Source organism: Molothrus aeneus, chromosome 12 (genome assembly GCF_037042795.1).
Source record: "Molothrus aeneus isolate 106 chromosome 12, BPBGC_Maene_1.0, whole genome shotgun sequence".
NCBI classification, from domain to species: Eukaryota; Metazoa; Chordata; class Aves; order Passeriformes; family Icteridae; genus Molothrus; species Molothrus aeneus.
This window is the reverse complement of record NC_089657.1, coordinates 6,591,845-6,608,540: the sequence shown is the minus strand read 5'-3', so window position 1 is coordinate 6,608,540 and position 16,696 is coordinate 6,591,845. Positions and strand designations below refer to the sequence as shown.

Below are 16,696 nucleotides of genomic sequence, written 5' to 3'. Positions count from 1 at the left end.
CTCATTTTCTGTTTCAAATAAGAAAAAGATCTAAACCCCATAGATATTAATAGAAAATAAAGCTTTTTGTCCTGATGCTCCAAAAAGCTTTCACAACACTGAAATGTGGAGTTAAAACACACTAATGTGGAAAAAAAGTCATTTGAATCCATCACAGTGAAATACTCTAGTCAATACCACCTTAACACAACACATTAAAAACACCAAAGTACCACCTGCTTGTGAAAGGCTTGATTCTTATGAAATTGTTCCTTGAGAAAATGGTCCCATAGTACTTTTTAACTCTACTTAATCAGCACAAAACTAATCAAAGAAGATGACTCTCATTTCCTTTTCTAAATGAAAAATGTCCACTTCATGAGGGAAAGGTCAGCTGTTAGGCAGAGTGCTGGTGCACTTTAGAGAACCTAAAATCTGCACCTGGACTTCCTCACATCCTGAATATTTCCCTCTTTCAGCTTGGCTGAGAATTGCTGTTTAAAACTACTTTTTTCTTCTTGGTCCCTTCATTATTCTGACAGTTGTGTCTTTCCTAGAATTTACTCTTCCTGTAACATTTTCTGGATAGAATACAATAAATTCTGTTTTATGTCCTAATTCCAGCTAGACAGCTATAGAAGTGTTAAATAGCTACTGTGACATGTCTAATAAATAGCCATCTAACCACATTATAAGTAATCTCAAATTCAGCCCAATAAATATTGCAATAAATCTGTGTTTGACAGTAATCTGTATGAATATCAGTAATAAGATAGACCAGAAAGGCTAACCCTACTAAAGAGCTTTGATTTTGGAAAAGGGCCATTTGCAGTATTTTATTCTTCTCAGAGAGGAAAAAAAAAACCCTCAAAAACCCCCCAAAAATGTTTAGCAAATAATATAGTTTTGGGAAAGGAAGGATTTTTCAACAACCTGCAATTTATTTAGATGACAAAAAATGAGATATATGAAGTAGGGCATGTTTTGCTGAACATCAATGGCAGTTGCACAACATTTGCATGCGTTAAAAAGCAGTAACTTTCCAGTTATTAATTAACTCCTATTGCCAATACCATTACCAGCAGCTGGAAACATCTACTGAACAAGACACACAAGTCTTTTTCTTCCAGGCTGCAGTGTTCTGACTGCCAAAAGTTTTGAAAGATATTCCAAGTATTTGGCAGACTATTCAGTAGCCTCATCAATATCCCCTTCATCAGCATTTCTTCACCTACCACCCACATTTTGCCATCCTCTGGATGACAGAAGCCTGGAGCATCTCAGCTGGGAGAGGCTGGTGTGGCCCTGGCAGGAAGGGAGGGCTGTCCCCACCTCCCGTGCCTGATGTGGGCACCACCAAGCCCTACCTAGAGCATGGACACCCTGTTCCACCAGGCCAGGGTTAGGCTCCTCACCTCTGCTCTACCTCCTGAAAAAAACTTCTGCATTTCCACTGCTCAGACTTGGACATCTTTAAGGTTCCTTCCTGGCTTTGCTTTCTCATTAACCAAAAAACCATTCACTGGTGTGAGCAGTGATGACAATACCTGCCACAGTTCTGTGTTTATTCCGGTCTATTTAGTTTAGGTTGTTTAGGTTTTGTTTCTATTTTTAAACTTAGAAAAAAAAAATCCATTCAGAGCAAGCTTTTAATACCACTGTTCATTCTTCACTCCCTATTTATATCCTTCTGGAGCTCTGTGATCAGAAGATAGTACTACCAGCTTCCCCTGGTGTAAGTTTGCTCACATAAAAAAAGGCAAGTTACACAATAGCTCTACCATTACACAAAGGATGTGCATCAACATCTGCATAAGCTAATATTTTCCACAGGGTCAGACTAATGGGTCATATACTCTGCAATTGTTTCTAATGGCTCACTTTTGGTGAGGACTGTGTAAGTACACAAATTATGAGAAAAAGGGAATATTTCTTCACATTCAACTTCAGTTATTAGTGGTTGCACCCCAGGGAAGTGGGCACAGCCCCAGGCCTGGCAGAGTTTAAGAAGTGTTTGGACAATTCTGTCAGGCACTCTGAGAGCACTCTGGTGTGTCTCTTAGGGTGTCCTGTGCAGGGCTAAGAGCTGGACTCAATGATCCTTGTGCATTCCTTCCAAATCAGCATATTCTCTGATGTGCATTGTCTTCTGCTCCTTGGGACACCACCACACAGAAAGCTTGGAGCTCCTGCATCAGCTGCATTGATTGGCAAGAATTTCCCAGGAGCGAGAGACACCAAACTTGTCTGCTCTCATAGGTTATCACTCTTTCCATTCCATCCACAGCTGTCCTTAGCTTCCCTCACTCTTTCTCCACACAACACTCCACAGGGTTCTGCATCTCCCAGCTCCATAGATGTCTCAGCATGGAAGGAACAGTCCTGGACCTCCTCAGATTCTGTATGGTGCCATCAAAATCCACTCCATCTTCTCTGTTATGACTGCTTTTCTGCCTGAGGAGAAACATTGGAAATGCAGAGGTGCTGGGTGGTTTTCTGCAGATGGAATCTAAGCTCTTAATTTTATAAATAAATAAATAAATACAGCACAGACCTTAGTGACACAGTCTCTTGTTCTATTGGTGAGATATCTCAAAGAGGGACAGAAAGGCTCTCAGCAGAGCACAGGATGGGCACACTGAAGCAGAAAAGTGTGTGGGTACAGAAAGCCCTTTTTCCATCAACTGCTTTAAATCACAGTCTCATTACAGGTGGAGGGTAAATGGAGGGAAGTATGAACCTCAATTAACAGGTCAGGGGCTGGGACATATCTAATTATAAACCCATTTAGCCCTAGCCTAAACATCCTAATCTTAGCCCAGAATACACAAGTCTGCCTGGAGCGACACAAAGCAGTGATAGCCCATGTGGGGACTTCCAGCCTCAAAGAGCCCACGTTGTTCTTTCAGCTATCACAGTTTATTTTTTGGACATTGAGACTCCAGAGGCTGTGGAGCAGCAAGGCACCATGAAGAATACATTAATTTGTGACTTCAAGGATGAGGGGAACCTTTTCAACGATATCATTGTCTGTCTGTCTCCACAAGATGTACTGCAAAGGTTAATTTGTTTTGAAATCCCCATTTTTAATTTGCATTGCTGATCAACCTAGCAATTATAAATGTTAATCTATTCTTCAGTGGCCTTAAATTCAGCGACCGAGACTGTTGAACTAAATAAAAATTCCATCCCTTGCTCTGATTTATTAAAACTTGGGTGATATGGAGAACCCACTGAGCCAGAGCACTGATAGGAGCATGTTTTCAAAGCACATCCTCAATTAATTTTAAAGCAGGAGGGACCAATTTATATCACTTTGATTTAAATCAGTTTTGTTAATTGTGATTTAAATCACAGTTTAAATAATTCAATTTGCATTGCAGTTGTGCTTTCTAGCAGATATTCATGACAAAGGGTTACTCTCAGAGACTGACACCTAATAAAAATGCTTGATTGCAAAGAAAGGTAGCTCTGAGCTGGTATTTAGTATTTGTTTTTGTTAACTCTTAGTTAACAAAAACAAATAGCACACTAATAACACACGTCACTATATATCTAAGTGTTTATTTTGGGGTTTGATTTTTATGTTTGATTTATGAGAAAAACAGGACATGGAGGTTTTAGTCACCTGATTCACTTTTTAATGTGTGCTTTGTGTCATGCTGCTTCTGAACAAAAATATCCAGAAGAACCTAATTGTTTAAGTGGAACTACATTGTGTCCTGAATATTTTAGGAAATATTATCAAAATATTCATTGCATTTCAAGGCAGCTGAGGTACTGAACAGTGCAAATATCAACAGCTCAGCAATAAATCAGCTGAGCTATTTTTTCCTTGCTTTCTTATTCTTCAAGATTAGAACTGGTTGATCTCAGATCTTCCCTCCCCCCCAGCTCACCTTTTACTCATAAAATGGGAAAGGATAAGCAAATTTTCCTGTTCTTTCAACTACCAGTTGTTTTCCCAACTTGGAATATTCTAGTCATTCAGTGATGTAAAGCAGATAAAATAAAAAGAAGAAAATGTTCTTTTTGCACCTGCAAAAAAAGGGCTGCAGCTGTCAAAAGCTAGTTTATTACTCAAGAAATTCCAATTCCAGGTGTCTAGTTAGCAATTTCTCCCCTTTAGTGATATGACATTCTTCAGAATTCTGGCAATGAATATATACTCAGTTGTTATTTTTATGAAAGAGGTTATTAATAAGAAAATAAAATTTTATTTTGGGCATTCATAACAAATTTAGGCTGTCATTGCTTCAGAATGCATGACTTCAAGTTTTATTTTCAGAAGACAAAAATATTAATTTAAAAATTCAAAGATGAATGAATGTGTGTTGTAAAAACACACACTGATTTCTTGGCACTAAGGAACCACAGACAAAAGGACAAGAATGTGAATGGACTAATTGCCATCTATTTCTAAAGGAAGCACAATAAAAACACTGTAGATTTTTATTTGCTAGAGGATTTTTCTCCTGCCCTCAACTGACAAAGTATGATTTTTACCACTTGCACCTGGACAGGGATCCTTCCCCACAAGGAAATCTCTGGGCAATGAACTCTCCCTACACCATAATTCTCACACAACATGAGACAAAAGGCACAGCTCTAATATCAAAGTGTTGTTTCTTAATCCAAATGCTTATTCTTGATTCTATCTAAACCTCTAACTGATTAGAAATTAGTTAATTAAGTTAGCTAACCATGTTAGTTAACTATATGGCTGCTGGGTGGGAGGGCTCTCCCACTCAAGTATTTGATGCAAGTTTGCAGCACAGTTTCTTAGGGCAATGCCTTGTTTCAGTGGACTCAGTCTAAAGGTTGGACACTATTATTTTGGAAGTCTTTTCCAACCTTAATGAATCTATGAATCCCCAGCAGGGCAGGGCAGGGCACCAACACTGGCTGCTCAGGCAGGCTGGCAGGAGGGCAGGGCTGGGTTCCATCTCTGGGCAGCAGCACCACAGCACTCACAATGCCCTTTGGAGCTGGGTAATAATTTTCCTCTGGGCTATTCTTGCTATTTGGCACTAGGAAATTGTGTTCTCTGGGCCCAAAATCTGTGGGGTAACAGAGATCACATAAGAGACATCCAGATTGTGGTCTGCAATGGGGGTTTACATTAAGTCCTTCATACTTTACTCAGCCCCCAGAACATGCAACCTTATCTTAATTTTCAATCAGTTTCCTGAAATAAGAGATATTTGTTTCAATTTCTGCATGAGGTGCTGAAGATGCCACCTGCTACTTAGTTACTGGTGTTAACCAATAACCAGGAAGAATTCTGTGTTGGTGCTTAGGCCCTAGGAATTTGAAACTAAAACAAGCAAGCAAATTAGCTTTTCACCAGTTCTGAGTGTGCAGCGCAGGAATAAGCTCACCCAAAAGGCGTGGGAGTTCTGGGAATAGGCAGGCACTCACCTGGGAGGGAGCAGGACAAACACCCAGCTAACTTTTCCATAAAGCCTTGCAGAAGTACTTCCCAATCAAATGAAAACCTGAGTGAAAAAAAAAAAAATTGAAATAAAAAATTGATAACTAAACAAAAATTTTGCAAAAGGGTAAAAGTGTTTCTGTTGAATAAGATTTTTTGCTTACTCTAAACTTCAGAGCAGGCACAAACTAAAAAGAGGTGCCAAAAGCAGTAACTGAGGAGCTGTCACTGTGCTGCAGTTAAGGACATACACCCACAAGTTCCCCTTAGCAACACCTAGTTTTCTGGTGAAAACCACCACAGTTCACAATTCCTTTGTGCAAGTACCTAGAACTGACAACTCAAATGTGCAGAACAGAAAAAAGGGATCAGTAAATACCTCAGTCCTGTATTTGGAGAGCTGCTCTGTGCATTCAAGACCAATTAAATACTTTAAAACCTCAGCAAGTAACTGCAAGAGTTATGTCCACTAAGCCCATCAAGTCTACAAAACTTGCACAGGACAATCACAGAGGAATTTTGCAAGGGAAGGCTCAACACACAGATGTAATTTTTATGCTTTGGAACACACAGGAAATTCCAGCAATCATTGAATGAAGTCTGGGGGTCTTGTTGAAAGATGTGCATTAAGTAAATATAAACCATGAAGTAAATACATGGAAAAAGTAGTGCCTTGGAAGAAACAAACAAGTGATATATAGCATCAGACTAAACAAGGTAGTGCAAGGCCAAGATAGAACAGCTATTTCTGAAATCACTAGGAAATAATCATAAAGAAACACTTGAAATAATAAATAATAGAAGAATTAGTTCTTTCCCCCTACCACTCATGTCTGAAGCAGTGCAGAGTGCCCTAGAGCTGGACATACAATTTTCCTTTAATCCCTTCATGCTGACAGTGAAAAACGCTATACTTGTATCCACTGTACCTGGTCATCAAGGAATTGCCTCTCTACAAGGATTCCTCATTTGCACAAAGCTGAGGAAATTGGGCTGCTCCTCCCAGACAGCACTGGATAAGACAAGGGTGTCTGAAGAGCCACCACTCCTGCTGCTGACAGTGAGGTGATCCCTGATTTTGGAACAAGCCTGGCATGCACCAAAACAGCCAATGCTCAAATGACACTGCTCATGGTACATTGCATCCTATTCAGATCCAAATTTCAGGTTGGCTTTCCTGACACCAGCAGCTCATGAAGATGTCTGTGCTAGCTAGGTATTTCACCTCCTGTGTGAGGAAGGAAAACAAAACAAGTAAAACTAGCTGACATCAGGAAAATTGAGAAGCTGTAACTCATACAGAATTGGCCCAGAAATAATCAGATTCCTCACTCCTTTATTTGCTCCTGGACCAAGTCCATTCTGTCCAGATAAACTCCTCCCCAGTGCACTGCACAGCTCTGGTGTAATGAAGTGATGGGTCATGCTGGTGCTATCGCATCCAGGATTTATGAGGAGACATTATCACCTCAAATACAGAATTGGAATGGGCACAAGAGAGATTGTGGCCCTGCAAACAAGTCTTTTAGGCATGTTTAGATAGGTAGGATGCAATCAATCAAATTAAGGTGCTGTGCATGGATGTATCTCCACTGACCTCAGAGAGAATTCCAGCATACATTGGTACAGGATCTAGTGGTTAGGAATTCTTTAACCATGCATATCTATTACCAAAAAGCAGGCACACCTCCTACAGGTAATTCAGCAGATTTCCTCTCCTTTTCTGAGAGTAAAATGTCCAGTGCTGATACCAAAGCTGCCTTCCCTGCTGATCCCCTTTTGTCTCTGCTTGGCACATTGCATTCTCCATTCAGCAGCAGCTGTGCATAGCTGGTCAAACACTCCAAGTTATTTGTCAAAGTTTTCCTAAGGCTTTTCATCTCCCTGTTTTCCCACGAGGTGCCCAAACACAAGTCATCTCTGTTGGCTTTTGGAGCACATTAATTCTGAACACAGCATCAGAACTGGCAGGTAATCAGTTAGCTGGAGGTTAAAGTGGAGCATTTTTCCCTAACAAGGGCAACAAAAAGGTGGGAAAGATATTTCTGAATTAGAACACTTTTATTCAGGTACTATATTTCCTAGAGGTACACCTTTAATGCCAGCTCATGGGCAATTCTTTAACTAGATGCAATTTGAAAAGCCACTGGAGGTGGAGAAAAACAAAGCAGAATGTCTGATTTATCACTTCTGAAATGCAAGGTGGGGGGGATAAACTGCAGCCTCAAGGCTTTGGGGCCTGAAGCACTGCACCACCCTGGATCCAGGAGGACAGAAAGAGGAATCCTCCAGCTAACACCACTCACACTTACCCTCAGACTGTGGGAGATGTCACTGTGAGGGCACAAGGAGGAAAGAGTGGACCCAAAGAGCAAGGGCAGGAGTGCAGGGGCTCTGGAGCACTCAGCTGGCAGCACAACACAGAAAAAAGGGGTCTGGGGGTCTGACCACTCACAGCTTTTGTCACACAGTGAAGAGGGAAGTAGATCCTATCTGCCCCATCTTGTAGCCCTGATCTAGAGCCAGCTAATTGGTAACAGGAGTTTTATGTAAGGATGAACTCCGTGGAATCTTTTAACATGAATATCTCTCAAATAATTTATTTGATTTTGAGCTGTCTCCTAGGAAACAGTCCATTTATGTCAGCATTAAGGAGTAGGATGCCATGCATAGTTAGGAATGCCTGTTAACCTCCACCCTTGAAATGCTCATCCCTACAAGACAGGAGGAGAGAGGGCAGAATGGGACCTGAGCCCAAGGGACCATCAGTGGGGGCCTGGCTCCTGTTTGTGCTTCAAGAGTTCTCACACCAAATTTATGCCCAAATTCTGTCATGTGGTGTCATCCAAGGGGATGCACAGGTAGCTGAGTGAGGTCAGGAATTAATTTGACACATTATGGCTCCAAATTCCAAAATGATTTGTGGATGTGAAAAACTTTCCTACCCTAATCAACAGGAATATTCATGTGCATGAAGTTGGATGGGTAAGATCAGGATTAGTCTCCAGAGAAACAAAATGATGTAAAGGCTGTTATTTATCCTAGCTGTGCTATTTTTCTGAGAGGAGGAAAAAAAAGAGGAAAGATTTGAATTTTAGCTATTTGATGAGTAACATTGCAATAGACAGGTTAGTCCTTGTAATCTGTTGGCACCATTAGCAGAGGACTAAATAAAATATGTTTTTATTCATCTTATGTATCTATTAATCCAATCCATTGCAATGGTTATTCAATATTTATGTTTGTATGAATTACTGCAGATTTCATTCCCTTTTGAAAACTAGGATAGTTGAAATGGTACAGGATTGCTTTTTATCTGACAGAATTTTAATCTTTTGCTTATCATGGTTTCACCTGAATTGTTGCTCTAAAAATTAAATAAATTAAGTTTTGGTGAGATAAGAAGTTCCAATATTAGACCCTGATACCATTGGTCATGGTGTCATGATATACCCAACATTCCTTATAAATTATAAATGTGTGAGGATCTATTTTTTTGACTGCCTGTATTAGTTTGAAGAAATAGCACTCACCACACTGAGTAACATTTAACACTGCTCACACTGCAGTCAAAGTAGTCAAATTCCACTCTTCAGGAAGTAAAGAAAACCTCTTGCAGAAGTCAGGAAAGACTTTCTTCTCCACTTGTAGGAATGAACATAGTCTGTAGCTCTTGTCAGTTAGTCATATCCATCATGGCACTCTCAATTTGCTACAAAGTGTTTCAGTGAAAAATAGATCAGATTTCTCTAAATCAGAATATGCCTGCTGCTGCACCCTAGCACTAAGATTGCAATTCAGCATCTTGTTCCACTCTGCAGTGAAGAACTGTCTGAAAGTTAGACTGGTGGATAAAATCTTCAAACAGACTTCAAAGGAAAATCCCCTGCCACCTTCTAGGTGCCCACCATTTCTAGGGTGCAGGTGAAAGAAGGTTTGCAACTACTGTGACTAAAAAGCCTTGTTCCTCAACCTTGCTCCCAAAGAAATCTTGTCACATATATGTTAAATCAGGTCCAGGAAGACGAGAGACATCAAGAAAGTCCAGAAAGACATCAACACAATTCAAAATTCAGTTTCAGAATCAGTGGATATTTTTCTTTGTTTATTCCATACACGACCACTCAAATGGAGAACTTAGAATGACCTTAAAAAACTAAAAACAAGAACAGGAGACAACTCTTAATGCTGCTGTGCCATAATCCATGCTACCCCAAACCATTCTCCAAGGCAAGAAACAGAAAAACCCCATCAAGAAAATAGCGCCATAAAACAGAAAAACAAAGTATAAACAGAAAAATAAAACCAGACGCCAATGTGCACCCAAAGGAACTATTAAAAGCAAAATGCTTGTCAGGGTAGGATGCTCTGCTGCACACATCTGGTGCTCTCAGCAATTCAGAACATTTCTTTAATTGCTACACCTGAGACCAAGAGCAAGAAATAAATCCAGACACTGATCTCAATGTATTTGGAGACAGGTAGAGATGAGTAGCAGCGTGAAGATTTCACTGAGGACAATCAAGCAGTTATGCATTACTGCACTGAACAGACACACTCGGGGTAGATCTATGTTTCTATAATTTGATGTCTGTTTTTTAAATCCTTCTGCTGCCAGACATTGCAGAGATAACTGTGATAAGTCTCCCATTTGGTATATATCATGCAGTACTTTTGCACCATCCAAGATGTCAGTTCAGCAATATCCAGTGGAAAAGGCAATGAACGAGATGTCAGAGCAGCTGGACTGACTCCAGGCTGTTGTTTCTTCTCATGGGTTGTTGCAAGTCACTGAACTTTTCTGTTCCTGTTTTATTTACTCAGACTCTAAGTACTGGCTACATGTTTAGACAGCACCTTGCATGATGGATCCTTATTCTCTCTCAGGCCCTTAGAAATGTGTAAGTCAGTTTTATTCACATTTCATGACTTAGGCTTTTCCTGACAACAAACAGTGAAGCCTGTGTGTTTATTGAGAGGAAAAGATTCAAAGACAGGCAGAACACAAGAAAGAACATAACTAACACTTGCTCTGAGAAGCTGTTTGGTGTTTCTAAACTGGAAAATGAACTTGCTCAGCAAGTGCTATTGCCCAGGATCTCTATGTCCTTCACCTCTCAATAAGATGGTGAGACGTTCCCCACCATTTTCTGAGTCCATGCAAAGGGTGGGTTAAATACTGATGCTAAAATGTTCACATCCTTATGAGAAGGATATTTCATCACAGCCTTAGAAGAAGAATATGATTTTCTCTGAATCCAAGCTAAATATTCTAAAATTGCTTTTAATAATTCCTTTCAGAGTAACATCAAGGATTTCCTTTTCTTGACTCAATTTGCTATAGCTTGTCCTTTGTGAACAGTGGCATGCCATAGCCAGCTGTCATTATTACCTATATATTTCTCAGCTGTATTTCATGTAGACCTGATAACCCAGTACCCCATTTACCCAAAATATTCAGTTCTCAGCCCTGCCATTTGCCAAATCAGGAATGACATATCTTGAACTACATTAACTGCCTCAGAGCATTCTCATCCTTCAAAAAATGAAATTTTAGCCACGTGTTGCCTTACAGCACATTTGAGGTCAGGAAAAAATATTAGGTTCTCATTCTTCAGGTGCAAACTGAAGTATAATCATGTTCTTAGGAATGACCTGTACTACATACAGAATACAGAGGTGTCATTTAAAGAGTAAAAGAGTCACTGGGTTTTTGTTCAAATAGTGTCTTTTCCAGACAATTTGCCCTCTCTTGACACAATTCATTTAAAAGAAAAAATAATTGAATTAAAAAGTTAAATAGAAATATATTTTTTTACACAAAAGAATATTGCCCAATTATGATGGCCCATTGCTCCAGTGAATAGCAGTGCAGCTGAGCAGAGGGCTGTGAGAAGAGTTCAGCAATCAAAGCCATCAGTCCTGCCTGTTGTGATCAGACTGCAATTTCTGGTGAGTGAGGGGATCAGTTTCCTGATTTCATCTTTCATAGAGCACAAGCAGAATAGGACATCAACAACCCCTTTACTGGAGAACACTGGCTCATTTTATCTGCATCTGCTATGGACAATGCCTAAAGACATTACCTCTAAATTGTCAAATTAAGATGAAGCCTGAGACTTGCTGATCCCTCCTCCTTTTGATGCTCAGGGGAGCTGGACATATTTTGAATGTCTGATTTGGTTTGTAGGGAATGTAATGCATTTTTAACAAAGCTAGAATTTTGATCCAGAAAAGAAAACCAAAACACATGAATTATCATTAAATATGCTCTAAAGCTGAATCAGACGAGAAGAAATTAAGCCAATATTCAAACTGTGAAAAAAACCCAAACAAAACCAAGAATATCCACAACACTCAAAATTCCAACTATATTCATCCTGAAAGTCTTTCTTATGATAGTTGTTACACAACAGTATATTTTCATAGATACATAAATATAGATCATACATTTACTATGCCATTAAGAGTTAATAAAGAATGCATATACACTGATGGATTTACTTTTCCCCCCATCTTTAAGAAACTCCTGAGTCACTGAACTTCCAGATCACATTTGTCTCTTTCATGAAAAATTCCCCTATACAAAGATTTGTGACCAGTTCAATGACAGGAAAATCTTTTCTTGTGTTTAGAAATATCCTGAAGCTGAATTTCAGATTCCAAATACCTCTTCATTGTGCAACTGCCTTTTCCTCAGAATTACGTTAAACTTATTTAAGGCTTTTATTTCAGTTTCATTTAAAATAGATTTCCTGAAGATGAAAATCCTTGGGGTTTCTTTTGGCCTTCCCCTTGTTCCTACTTCCCATGTAATAATGCCATAATGATTCATTATTTGATGTTCTCTGGCTTCAGACTTATACTATAATTGCCTAATTTCTTATGAGAAAGGCAGATAAGGAAATATTTCAAGAGGCTTGTAAATAACTGACAAGGACCACAAGACTGTAGTTATTTTTAATTTATATCTGAAGTGCTTTGCTGTTCTAGCTGAAATAATGTGTTTGTATAGTTTTTCTGTGCAGCCTGTATCATTTATCACTCAGTAACCAGCATGAGCTGCACATCCTGCTTTAAAACCTCAAAGTATTTTCCTAGTTACCATTACAGCAAGGTATTATAGTCTTCTGGAGAATCTATAGTGGAGTAATAAACTGCATGACTTTGAGTAAAAGACTTTCCTCTTTGATTAAACTCTAGTCTTACCAACCAGAAGTTTCCAGTCCTGCATGGTTGCTTGGAGTTCCTGTGCCAAATGAGCCAGTTTGATCTCCTCCAGATTTTTTATTGCACTCCTGCAAAATAATTGGAGAACAAAAAACCCTCAAACTTGTCCTGAAAGCTGAATTTGCAATGTCTTTCCATCCTGGCATTTAACTCTAAGAGGGAATATGTGTTATCTAATATATACAGCTCCCAGCATCATGCTGCTGTTCACATGAATAATTTTACAGGTGGTGGTGCTTATGCTAATAAGGAAGTTAATGAGAAAAGCCAGGCTGGTTCATGTTTTGTAAGAAAGAGAATTAAACCCTATATTCATCAACTGGAAAAAGCCAAACATTAGAAAGGAAAGAATGGGTACAGTCCAAACAAAATAAAATTCAAGAAAGGAGAAGGAAACTGTCATAGCTAGAAATATCAATGAGTAGTGTCAGACATTGCTGTTGTGTAATGCTGCCTTGGTTACATGGTTTATGTTAATATTATTTGTTACTTCCTGAACAATGGCTGAAATAAGGACTTATTAGGATATTTAAAAATAGGGTGGAAAGGTGGAGAGAGGAATGATCAGAAATCCAGAAAAACTTCAGTTTAGACAGATGTCTACAGATCTCTGCCTTGTTCATTGGTGAAAACTTCAGGCATTGTCAAAGGATTTAAATGGAAAAAAAACCCACCAAGATTTTAGTCACGGCAGATAGGTAATTCTTTACTGGGAGGGTGGTGAGGCACTGGCACAGATTGCTCAGAGAACACAAAAACCTATGGATGCCCCATCCCTGGAAGTGTTCAAAGCCAGCTTGGATGGGGCTTTGAGCAACCTGGTCTAGTGGAAGGTGTTCCAAGGCAGGGGTTGGAATGAGATGATCCTCAAGTGCCTTCCAATCCAAACCCTTCCATGCTTCTGAGATCACAGAAGTGACAACATTTGGTTTTTTAGGTTCAGTCCAGTCTGTCCTTACTTCTGTATCTGCAGAGGTTTGCTTTGCAAACAGTGATAACCAGGTTAAAATGAAGAACATGCAGGTAAGACCAATTTCTTCAGTTACCTACACTCACACCTGTGTAGAGGTGAAATGCAATTGTGTGCATCATTTCCAGCTTTGGGAGAGTCCCCTTTTCCTCCCCTTCCCCACAGAAAGCAGTATAATCCTTTAAGTGGAGCTATGGTTAAAAGCTACCCAAACACCACACAGACAGGTTTTGTTCTGACACATGTGGTGGTGTGCTATTTATTCTCTTTCTGACTAAAATGAATTGTAGTTAAGCACTTGACATTCCTCTCTGACTGAGAACACTTCTGGTTTGGCAAAAGCTCAGTGAGAGTTCAAGAACCACCTCCCAAAGCTATTCTAACCTGGAGAAAAAAAAAAGAGGATAGGCAGGTTGAAACACATGAATTAATTGGTGCTAAAGTAAATTAACATATCTATAGAGAAGGGTAGAATAAAAGGAGGGAGCTGTAAGTATGGATAGACCTTGAACTGCTCAAAGAAAGGATCTTAGATGCATTCCTTTGTTTCCTACTTAATCATTAATTATTGCTGGTGTTTTGCAAACACAGGCATGCCTGCACCAGGTAATGCAGAGGTGTGCTGGAGATCCCCAAGGCAGCTGGATGAGGAAACCAGCACGTCTGCACAGAGCAGGGCCACAGACAAACCACCCCAGGTCCCCAAAAGGGCATCACCTCACAGAGACATTGGTACAGCGCCAGATCCACACCTGCAGCACCCAGGCAGCACTTAGATCATGTCTTCCCACAGAGAAACAAAGTGTGGGATAGAGACAGAGAAGTCGTTGGACAGAAGAGCACAAACACAACAAATTTCTTCAAAATATGGAAAATAAACATCTACCACGTTAAATTGCCTTGATGTTTCTGGGCCTGTTTTACAGAGGAATACTCTTGAAAATCAGATTGACAGTTTCTGACATGGATTATTTTGTGATAGCTGACAGTCTGTGAGCATCTCAATACTGCCCGTGAGAGGAATAACCCCATGGGGGAAGATCACTGCTCCACAGACAGACCTCAGTTTCAGTCTCCTCACACAAAATGTCCAGTAGAAATGGTGTCATGGTGTCAGATGGGCAGTGAGGCAGGCTTACCATCTAAAATTCTGTAGATCTCAGCAAAAGCCCAGACCAAACTAACTGCAATGGCGCTGCCTCCCAGCCTGAGAGCCTCACTGCTCACCAGGACCACAGTGACAGTCACCAGATGCAGATGTGGAAAACACAGGCTCAGCAGAGCCAGGACTTGGGTTTTTTTTTCAGCAACAGTTTCCACTTTGGGAACATGGTGTAAGGAAGCTCAGACAGCATCAGGAGATTCTGCCATGCTCTCAGTAGACTGGTTCATGTGTATCCCATGAACAGCCTGGCGCCGAGTTAAGATACCAGGACATGATTCCCAAAGGAAGGTCCCTGAGGCTGCTCATACCTCACCCCATCCTTCAGGGATCTCCAGAGGACATGAAGTCCCTGAGAAAAAGGAACAAATCTCATAGCCTATTCCAATTAAAAATAAACCCATTAAATGAGAGGAAGCAGGGCAGGTGCCTCATTTCCCGAGTGCTGCGGCACTGATTGAAGGCAAGTCCGGGCTCTGATTCACTGGCCAGCTCAGGGCCATTGTCCCACACACCCCTGCACAGGAAGGAGAGCCCAGTCCCAGCACCTTGGGACCACCACCCTGGCACAGCCCTGCATCCTGGCACACCAAACCTCAGTGGGATTCACAGATCCCTGTGCACAGCCAAGCAACTTCACCCTTATTTGCTTTCCTCTCCTGATGTTTGACCACCTGCTGCACTAGCAGAGCACTGAGTTGCTGCTTCCAATGGACCCCAGACATTCACAGGAAAAAAAGCCAAATATAAATAATCACAACCCACATGTTTAGTACACATATGAGAAATCATTGACGTTTTCCTCTTCCGTGGTTCTGGTTAAAAGAGCAAGCATCAAACCGGGGAGACAAATCACTTCCCATCCCAGATACTGTATTTAGTGATATTCTTATCTGGAAAGCCATGCCAGGAACACTGTGAGCAGGAAAGCACTGATTGACAACTAAGCCCTTCCTCCCAGTTGAAGACATTTTATGATCTCCTGGGTCTTTCTTTAAGGAAGCCTTTCCCTTCTATCAGTTTGGCTCTCTGTTCTCTGTGGCAGTGACTGATAAATCAAGATGACAATATGGACTGATGAGGCTGAATCTGCCCCCAGCCTGGCTCATCTCTCTCCTTGATGCTAAGATGAAGCCACTGTCCCACGTCTGGTACCCCAGTGTACATCCAAGGAACAGCCTGAGCTGTCATAAATCCAGGTTTTCCCAGCAAGATCAAGAAGGAGGAGGGCTCTCAGAGGCCTCCACTGAGACAGGGGAAGCTGTAACAAGTGTGTGAAAATTAACTGGATTCATGTTTACATTTGATATATCTGCACATATGGGCAGAGGCAGCCATGCACATGCTTGGGTCCCATCAGATGTGAAGGGTTTGCAGCTGGGAAATCCCTTTTTGTTTGCATCACCCAGCCCGAGTTCCACTCCCCAGCACACAAAGCACAGCTCCCAGCCCGGCCTGCCTCACTTCCAGATGGGGATCACAAACCAAAGGCTTGCACCTGTGTTTTGCAGACGTGTATCCAGAGGTTTGGTTGACCACTGTGAAAATAAAGCTTCCAACACATGGATTCAATGAAAATAGGACGGGCAAAGCTCTGCCCCCACACGCTTGTCAAGCTCAGTAGGGATGAGATGTGCACATGCTGGTTCAGGATGTCACACATCACTTTCTAGAAGCTGCTCCAAACGTGGGATGAGCATTTCTTGCTCCTCACTAATGGCATTACCCTGTCTGCCTCCTGGGAGTGGCTTATCCCTTCTGTGCTGAGCACCAGGGACAGGCTGGCTGCAGATGCATTCACTGCTCTCTCTTCAGAGGGAAAGCAGCAGCTACAGTTTAACTCCTTTCTCCCCACTGTCAGAACACACAACTGCATCTTCACTGAAAAAGTTACATTTGTCAAATTGGCATTACATTTGTT

The 16,696-nt window shown here is 40.9% G+C and overlaps 1 long non-coding RNA gene across 1 annotated transcript; it reads right to left on the bottom strand.

The window, feature by feature from the left end:
* Window positions 1-898: 898 nt before the first annotated feature.
* Window positions 899-5,477, bottom strand: LOC136561707 (uncharacterized). Its single transcript, XR_010784390.1, has 2 exons — window positions 5,401-5,477; window positions 899-2,433 (listed from the first exon to the last, which is right to left on the bottom strand). It is a non-coding gene; the product is annotated as an uncharacterized lncRNA (long non-coding RNA).
* Between the last annotated feature and the right edge of the window lie 11,219 nt (window positions 5,478-16,696).